Source organism: Petaurus breviceps, unplaced genomic scaffold (genome assembly GCF_028583685.1).
Source record: "Petaurus breviceps papuanus isolate PSGF00001 unplaced genomic scaffold, PetGlider_PUasm1.0 90731, whole genome shotgun sequence".
NCBI classification, from domain to species: Eukaryota; Metazoa; Chordata; class Mammalia; order Diprotodontia; family Petauridae; genus Petaurus; species Petaurus breviceps.
In genome coordinates, this window is record NW_027187325.1 from 2,258,776 (window position 1) to 2,267,994 (window position 9,219).

Sequence of the window (9,219 nt, forward strand, 5' to 3'; positions counted from 1 at the left end):
AACAAAACTAAGACTTCTAGCCTCTTGTAAGCATCCATAGACAGTAGCTTCCCCGCCCCACTGATTCTGTTCTCTCCTAACATGTGCTGGCTCCTTCTTGCCCCTGGCTATGTCTCCACAACACAGCTGGGTCTGGTGTTCCTTGTCAACAATTTTATTTGATCAGTCCCAGCCGGGCCTGAAGCAGCCTCCCAATCCAGCTAATCCTTGGGTTTGCCACTTACTGTTTAAATGGATCTAGGACCCAGGCTGGAGGTGTTTACTCTGCACAGGGAATGAAACTCATCCTGGGATTTTTCTTCAGATCTTCTCAGATAGTTCCATGAGGACACCTGTTCTGTCCACCACTCTATGTTCACCCTGAGGTGCTATTCCATCTCTTTTGGGAGGGAAAATCTTGAGAGCTTGGAATTTTCTGACCTCTTCTACCCAGAATTTTCTGACCTGATCTACCCAGAATCCTCTAATGTATACACTTTCTATTGAATTTTTTGATAACAAAGGTTAGTCTTGGTAATATGATATTAGCTTTAGGTAAAAAGTAAAAATGGGATAGAATTAAAGTTGGAAATACTGTTCATAATGGTATCTCCAAAATTACTGGGCTATCTGGTGGTTATTAAATCTTTTATTTTTGCTTTTTGGAGGGGCAATTGGGGTTAAGTGACTGTAAGGGTTATGGGATTTAAAGATCTTCCATGCCCCATTGGACTTGCTGACGTAGCAGGAAGGGGCGGAGCAAGAGGAAGCGGAAGCCAAACTAGAGTTCCTGTGGTGGCTGGCGGTGGTGGCGACGGCGGCAGCAGCAGCAGAGGCAGCGGCAGCGCAAAGCTCTTTTTGAGTTAGCCAGAATTTTTGCTAAGGACTTCTGCTGAGGACTGCCAGGGGCCGGAGCTGCTGGGAGCGCGCTTCCCGGACGCTGGGTGGTTGCTGTGAGTGGGGAGAGGAGGACCTTTGCCTGAGGTAGCCTGTTCTGTTTTAAAGGCTTGAAAATGTGGGTGCTTTCTACTTTATCTACCTGTGCCAATGTCATCTGGTTTTGGGACTCAGTCTTTTGGTATCTTAATAAATTTTCTAGTTTATTCCCCCATATGGCAAGCATGATGTATTTTGTGATGGATAATTATATCAGCATATCTGTAATCTCCATAGGCATTGTGAATATGGCATTGCTGATACAGTGACTTGCCCAAACTTACATGGCTAGTGAGTGTTAAATGTCTGAAGCTGGATTTGAACTCAGGTCCTCCTGAATACTGGGCTGGTGCTCTATTCACTGCACTGCCTAGCTACCCCAATCCCTGTGTCACCTAGCCACCCTGGTTTCTAAATATTTTTAAACCTAGCATTTCTCTGTGTCATGGTGTTGTGATTACCAAAGAGGCTCTTGGGAAAAGAACTTGGCCCTATAATAACAGTTTAGATTGGTACCATAGACAAGACATTTAAAAGGCCTTCTAATAACTCATTGTTATACTTTTCTAAAGAGAATCTAGTGCTCTGAAAAATTCCTCAGTGTATGCTAATAAACAGTGAATTTTCTTGAGTTCTTATTAAGGATCCATTTATATAAGCTATTAAAATGTATTCAATTCGATGAATTTCTGGCAAGTAAATGTTCATCATTTTAAGAGGGGGAAAAATCTTACCAAAAAACTGTAAGTACTTCCCCCACTCCATTCTATCTACAAAATGTCTTGAGAATAAGATCATTATCTAGCTTTAATACCTACTTAACTGTCACTTCATATACTCTGTAATCTTAATTGACTTGCTCAACTGAGTTAAGAAATAGCTCACTCTCTCAAAGCACCTACTCCTTCTAACCTTTCTCCTTTAAAAAAAATAACATCCTAGGTATGACTATCAAACAATGATATACATTTTTTAAGAACATGCCAGAATTTATTCATTCAAGATAATGGTGCCCTTTTAAAAATGGACATGTTGAGAGGGTGAAATTGTATCCAGGGTAACCTTATGAGTCACCCAAGAGAGCCAGGCATTATTTAAGTGACACTTATTTTTTTTTGCAATTTTTTGATCACTCACCTTATTCACAAGGCGAAACTCCAAATGGCTTTAGAGATTTACTACATCTTTCTTTAAAACAGCTCTGCACCATTCCAACCATAACCAAACAAGTTCCACATTTATGAAAGGTGACATACAAAAGTGTTCCCAAGGGCATCACCAGGTATCTGAATTATTAAGACAATGTCAAATCAATTAAGAACATTGTCTTTCATTTTTTTTATCACATCAGCTATGTAAAAATTATAAATATTTAATAAAGACACAACAATAATGATATAATCCAAGATCTCAATTTTTTCTTTTCTTTTTTAAATATTGACACTCCTATTGATGAAATAGACTGGTAGGCGAGTCACTTCCAGCTGTTGGGGATAACCTAATAAGAAATTCTCAGAGTCTAATTCTTAATAATATTAATAACAGATATTTTGCAAGAATCTGGATTATCAAGTTGATGGAAACATAGGGGTCAACGGGAGAGTCAAAATTCTAGTCCTTAAAGTTTTGCTTTCCAAATTCTACTAGTGTGGGTAGTTCTGCATTAGTTGATTTTGGAAAAAAGTGGTTTTCTTTCAGTCATGAAGATGACATCCTAGAGTACTAAGTATAATTCAAGAAAAAAAAAAAGCTTTCTGGAAAACATCATATAGTTCAGGAATCATAAAAGACCAAACCACTAAATGCCAAACACCACTATTTATGAATGAAGACTGCTGAGGCCCAAGATGAGAGGTCCTACATTTTTATTATTTAAGATTTATAACTCACATATGGAAAATGTAGACAATTATATTCTCAGTTATGGAAATTATGGACATAATTTAGGGTTAGATTACAAATCCCCTTTGCTGAGCTAAGGTAAGTTCCCTAAAGCTTTCTAACGCTGATGAATGAACATAGGCCTAGGCTGAGAGAATTTGATGTTTAAGATGGATTCTAAAGGAGAGTTACCTAGCCAAACTGGCTGTCAGAGGGCAAGGGGGATGGTAGAGTTATATTTTCATTGACTTTTAACTTCAGAATCAGTGTGTCCTTCCTTCAGAACTCTGCACTCCCAAGCAAATAATTATATCATATATCCCTAATTGCACAGATATTCTTCAAGCCACCTTATTTGTTCTCAGTGGGAAAACCAGGGTTGTATGCCTCCTACTTGCATTGATTTCTCTGGGCTGATCATGGTGGTCTTCTCAATTCTAGGATACAATAGGCAATGGGACCATGATCCCTCTGTGTCAGAAGCAGAAGTTAACATTCATGCTGATGCTCTTGGTTTGGACAGCAGTGGTCTGTGAGCTTCTTCACAAATTGATGCAACCACATACCTTCATCCTAAAATAGACCTTGACTGGAAGTCTAGAAAGTTCTAGAATGCTTCATCCCTCATTCCTGCTCTTATTCTTGCATCTACCAATTTTTGGGTAAGGGTCCAAAGGTTTCCTCCAATGTCCAGTGAACCTGAGTGAGGGACTTCTCAAATTGTCCCAGCAGGGGGCTGTCTTTAGTCATGAATGGTATTATTCAATGGCCTGCATATGTAGGCAGAAGAGTTAAGTTAAAAAAAAAAATCTCATCTTTGCTGGATGCAGAGTATATTTTTGCAGATAGACATTTAGAAGAAATCTTACCTGGTCCAGAAACCCCCACAACTTCTCACCTTGTCAAGAGTTTATAGAGTGTTCTTTAGCTACTGCCAAGACAGGAGTATTTCATCTTGCAATGCTGCCATCTGCTCCTGTAGGCCAGAGCTCTTTAGTTAGAAGTGGAGACTCTTCTGTCTCCTACTCTTTCTCTGCTTTTGACTTCTAGTGTATTTGGTGGAAGATACTGCATCTTTTTTAGATAACAGGCAAGGGAGCTACCTTGTAGGAGATATTTGTTTAGGGTATAGATTTGAGGACATGGCAGCCCATCACAGGGCCATGGTCAGATGGAGACAGAAAATGTGAGAGAAAGAGAGAGACAGAGAGAGACAGAGAGAGAGAAAGACAGACAGACAGACAGACAGTGGCAGAGAGAGACAGACAGAGAGAGAGAGACAGAGACAGAGAGAGACAGAGACAGAGGGACAGAGCAGAGATAGAGACAGAGAGAGACAGAGACAAAGACAGAGGCAGATACAGAGAGACAGAGAGTGACAGAGGGACAGAGAGAGAGAGACAAAAAGAGACAGAGAAACATACAGAGAGAGATAAAAAGAGAGACAGAGAGAGAAAGAGGAGGTGGGTGGAGGAAAGGGATTTCAGGTTTAGAGAGAGAGAATCAAGTTTAAGTCTGTTTTCTTGTCTGGGTTAGGATGTGGGAGTGGGGAGGAAGATGAAATTGAGGAAAAATTGGTGAGTGATTGGGAAAAACTAGGAATTGGAGTCAAAGATTTTTGACTTGACTTCATGAAACCAACCGATCAGAGACAAAGGAAACAGAATTTAGATGTGTGTGTATGTGTGTGTGTGTGTGTGTGTGTGTGTGTGTGTGTGTGTATTAGAGGGTAGGTGGGAGGAAGAATTGTAACAACTAGTAATTGGTTGCTTAGCATTTTTGCTGCAGGTGGGCTGTCAGTACCTGCCCACACAACCCATAAAATAAAAAAGCCTTACTTAGATGGCAGGATGGCTGTTGCTGGGCCACATGCACAACGGCATCAGGCTAGGCGAGGAGAAGAATTCCCAGAATGTTCTGAGCAATGGTGTCATTGCCAGAATGAGCACATCACTCCCCTCCTAAGGCAGCTACTCTGAAGGGGACAACACTCATTTGGATGTATTCAGGTGTGTTTGTAATAAAATCAGTCACTTTCATGTATTTGGAGGTATTGGCTGGCACCTTCTTATTCACTGTTTCATCAGGCACTCGAGAATAATGGCCATGCAGGCTCCAAGGATTTGGGCATTTCTTCATCCTAATGGGTCACCGTTTTTTCTCCCTTTGGCACTCCATATACAGTGCTGCGGATTTTACTGAGGTTTGCCTTGTGCTACTTTCCCAATCTCATAGATTTATGTAGCAGCTTTGCTTTCAAAATTTTTTGTCCAAAATTTTTCACTTGCTGTGTAATATTCTCTTTTTCTTCATGGCATCTCTATACATCACATCAGTTGTTCATAATTCCATTTTACAGCTGTAGAAACACCACGGAGTAGTATATAGAAGGCCAGCCTTGGAGTCAGGAAGATCTGGGCTCAACATTTGCCTGACTCTCATTGCCACAGACACCTTTGTATGACCATAAATTATAGACAATGTGATGATTTGCATCAGGGGACTGAGTTTCTATAATAGGTGTGCTCAAAAGAAATTATAGGCCTAAACTATCAGCCCCAACATCCCCCTCCCAAAGAAAAAGATAAATATGAAGGATAAATTAATCAAATGAGAAATCTAACGTTCTATTTTTCATGGCCGAAACATTTTGAAAATTCAGGTTTTGAGATTATAAGTCATGGAACTAAATATTATGACCTCAAATAGTGAAGTAAATAGGAAGTATCTCTTAGAGGGGTTTGTTTCTCATTTAGAAATTTAAGTCCTTCTAAAGAGCACTAAAAATGTCATCTCACATGCAATATGACTGAATCCGGCCAGTCTCTTGAAATTCTACATCCTCCAAGTTTTCTTTTAAAAGTAACTGAAACACACAGATTTTAAAGCATCTTATTAACTATTTTCATAATGACCACTGATATAGATATAGAAATTCAAAACTGAGAGAGCATTTTTTCTCAAAATAACCCTTTGGAGTAAGTAATATGAATATTATTTCCATTTTATAGATGAGAAAGCTTTGCCTCAGAAGAGGTTATGTGACTTTCCCAAAGTCATATAACAATATAACAAATTACAGACCTAAGATTCAAACCCAAAACCAGGAATAGGATATAATAGTTCCCTTAAAATTATTGTGTGATATAATACTTCTTACAATTTTCTTCTTAAACACAAATCTAAAAATTTCCTAAGCAGTAACATAATATGCAAAAGGCTGAGAGAAGTGAAATGATATACCTGTATATTATGTTATGATAGCACCTCTGAAAGAATGACATAGGGATCATTTTATAAATGGCCTCTGCATAATCAAACTCAGAGACTCACTTCAGTCTCTGTCAGAATATAAGAAAAACAGTGAGCAGCTTGCCCCAACGCTTTTAACCAAATGTTGTCTGAATTTCAGGGCTGCGATTATCCCATTATTTCTTCCTGAGAATGCTGCTCACATTTCAGAAGCAGAATTTACTCTCCTATAGGGTTAAGATATACTGAAGATTTTATTTTGGGTGGCTGGGTGGGGGCACAGTTTTAAATATTCATTTCAAAGCTGCAGACCTACAGTTGATGTTTCTTACAACAATTCCCCTCGTCAGTGATCTTAGTTGCTGTTTTTTTTTTTAATTGTTTATACCAGAGAAAGAGCATCAAGTGTCACTTCAAAAATATGAGCTAAGTAGGGGTTAATGGGTGATCAGGTAGACAGACTTATATAGCAGGCTCATTGCATGGGAGAAGGGATGTATATTGGAAAGCAAAATCTCTGTGGAAGGCTATGGTCTATATAGGACCTTGAAAGCCAAAAAATAGGGAGTAAAGGAGAAGACAGATAACATTTATATAACCTTTAAAGTTTGCAGTGAGTTTTACAGATTCTCTCTCTCTCTCTCTCTCTCTCTCTCTCCCCTCTCTTTCTTTCTCTCTCTCTCTCTCTCTCTCTCTCTCTCTCTCTCTCTCTCTCTCTCTCTCTCTCTCTCTCTCTCTCTCCCTCTCTCTCTTATCTATCTCTCTCTATCCATGTACCTATCATGTATTTGGAGGTAGAGGATGTTTTATGCCAGATTTACAGATAAGGATATGGTTTCTCAGTCAGATTAAGTGTTCTGCCCAGGATCAGACAGCTAGTAAACTGAAGACATAGGCTTTAAATCCAGACTTTCTTAATCCAGCCCTCTTGCTACTTTGCCTTGCTTCTTCTCAAATTTACAAATATTCTGTCCTTACTGTTTCATTTATTTCCTGTTCCTTCATTCAGTGAACACTTATTAAGCCCCTCTATTTTCCAATAACTGCTAAATAATAAATAACAAAGAGAAAAATGAAACAATCTCTGATTTCAAGGAATTTTATATTCTATTAGTAGAAGCAACATGTACATAAAATGTTGGCACAAAATATATACAAAGTAAATATAAACTCTTCTGTTTGACATTTAAAGCTTTTTATAACCTGGCTCCTTCCTGTCTTTCCAGTCTTTTAACATCTTTCTCCCCTCCATATGTGCTATGGTTCTAAAGTGCTGTCCTACCTGCTGCTATTCATCACATGCAAGTTTCATCTCCAGGGGTGCTACTGACTCTCCCCTTCATCCTCCCCCCAAAACCCCTCCCATGACAAGAATGTCATTCCTCCTCACCTGTACTTCTTAGGTTACTCGGCTTTTTAAAAAATTAAAATAAAGTTGCCCTTTTCCCCAGGAGGCCTTTTCTGGTCTTGATGGGGTCTGCCTTTAGCTCTAAAGCTATCATCTATTTGCTGTGTATTTACCACATATACATTGTTTCAGATATATAGAGTTTTCCAAAAGTCAGCACAGTTTTAAGCATTAAGTACAAATCAGTTTAAGCTATTGTCTCTCACATTAGAATGTGAGGTCCTTAAGGTCTGGCCTTTGTTTTTTTTAATACATGTAATGCTTACTTAGCCCCATGCCTAGCACATGGCAACTGCTTTAAAAAGTACAATTGTTTGATTAAATGAATTGGAATTGGAGAAGAGAAAAGAACACTGAGGATTTAAGAGATAAGGTAGGAAAGGGAGTAGGTAGAAAAGGAGGTAGCCTTTAAGCTAAGCCTTGAAAGCAACTAGGTGTCCCTAAGGAGGGAGAACATAACAGGACAGCAACCCTTCAAGACAATGCAATAATTAGTATGCAGTTTTACATACGAGGAAGATGAAAGACAGAGAGATTAAACGTCTCACTTAAAATCCCAGAGCTAGAAAGGATCTGAAGACTCCCTGACCAAATCAAGGGAGGACAAGGAACTTTAGGGGGCACAGGCCATCTTGGGCATACTGGAAACTGTAATTCTATTTTATGTAAAGTTTAGCAATTTCACAATAAAAAAATTATTATTCATAGACTCCTAGGTCATAGATTTAGAGCTGAGGGATCCTGGAGATCATCACAGCCTAAATCCCTCATTTTTTTCAGATGATGCAATTGAGTCCCAGAGAGGAAAAGTAATTTGCATAAGTCCACACAAAAACAAAAGATCCATAATTTAAACCTGAGTACTCTATCAAAGTTTTAGAATTTTCAAGTAATTATGTAATTAATTCCACAAATATGTGTGTGCATATATGTTTGCTTTTTTATTTTGTATGTGAGTAACTTGGTCTAATCTAAGAAAAGGAAATCTACTTGGTGTGGGAAGAGTAATATTTGGTTCATGGCCTATAACATATGTTAATTTTACTTGCATGATTCTTCTCCATTCTTCATCAGTTGTTTTGCTGCTAAAAAGTGTCGGAAATAAGTAGAGGAGGCAGAGCTCCTTTGAATCTCAGTAAATCCAAGGAATTTTAATACCACCCTCCACACACACACACACACACACACACACACACACACACACCCTCACTCTAATTCCTAGTAGCTTGGAAAAAGACAGATGGAGAGGAAATTCTTGTGTAGCAACCATGAACATCTGAAAGCCAAGTAAACCTCACCTTTTTCCTTCTACCATACCCTCTGATACAAAAGGGTAAATTTATGGAAAGACTGAGATTGGAACTCTCAGTCCAGCAGCTATATAGGAAGAAGTATCTTGGAATACTATGCAAATGTCACCCCTGAGTAGAAGGCTCTGCCTGGAAAGTGTAGCAATGAGATTAAGCATAGACCAAAGATGTTGAACACACTGCTAATCTCACACTGATGAATAACATACCTAGGCATAAGAAAACTCATACTGACCATATGGACGCACCAGAGGCTGACCTGTCATTGCAGTGTATAGTTTTTGCCTGTTTTCCCCCTAGTTCTTAGCAGAATGAAGTATTATTTTTTTGTTGCTGTTTTTGTTTTTTTGAGTGGGGGAAGGTAGGGCAATTGGGGTTAAGTGACTTGCCCAAGGTCACACAGCTAGTGTGTGTGTGTGTGTGTGTGTGTGTGTGTGTGTGTGTGTGTGTGTG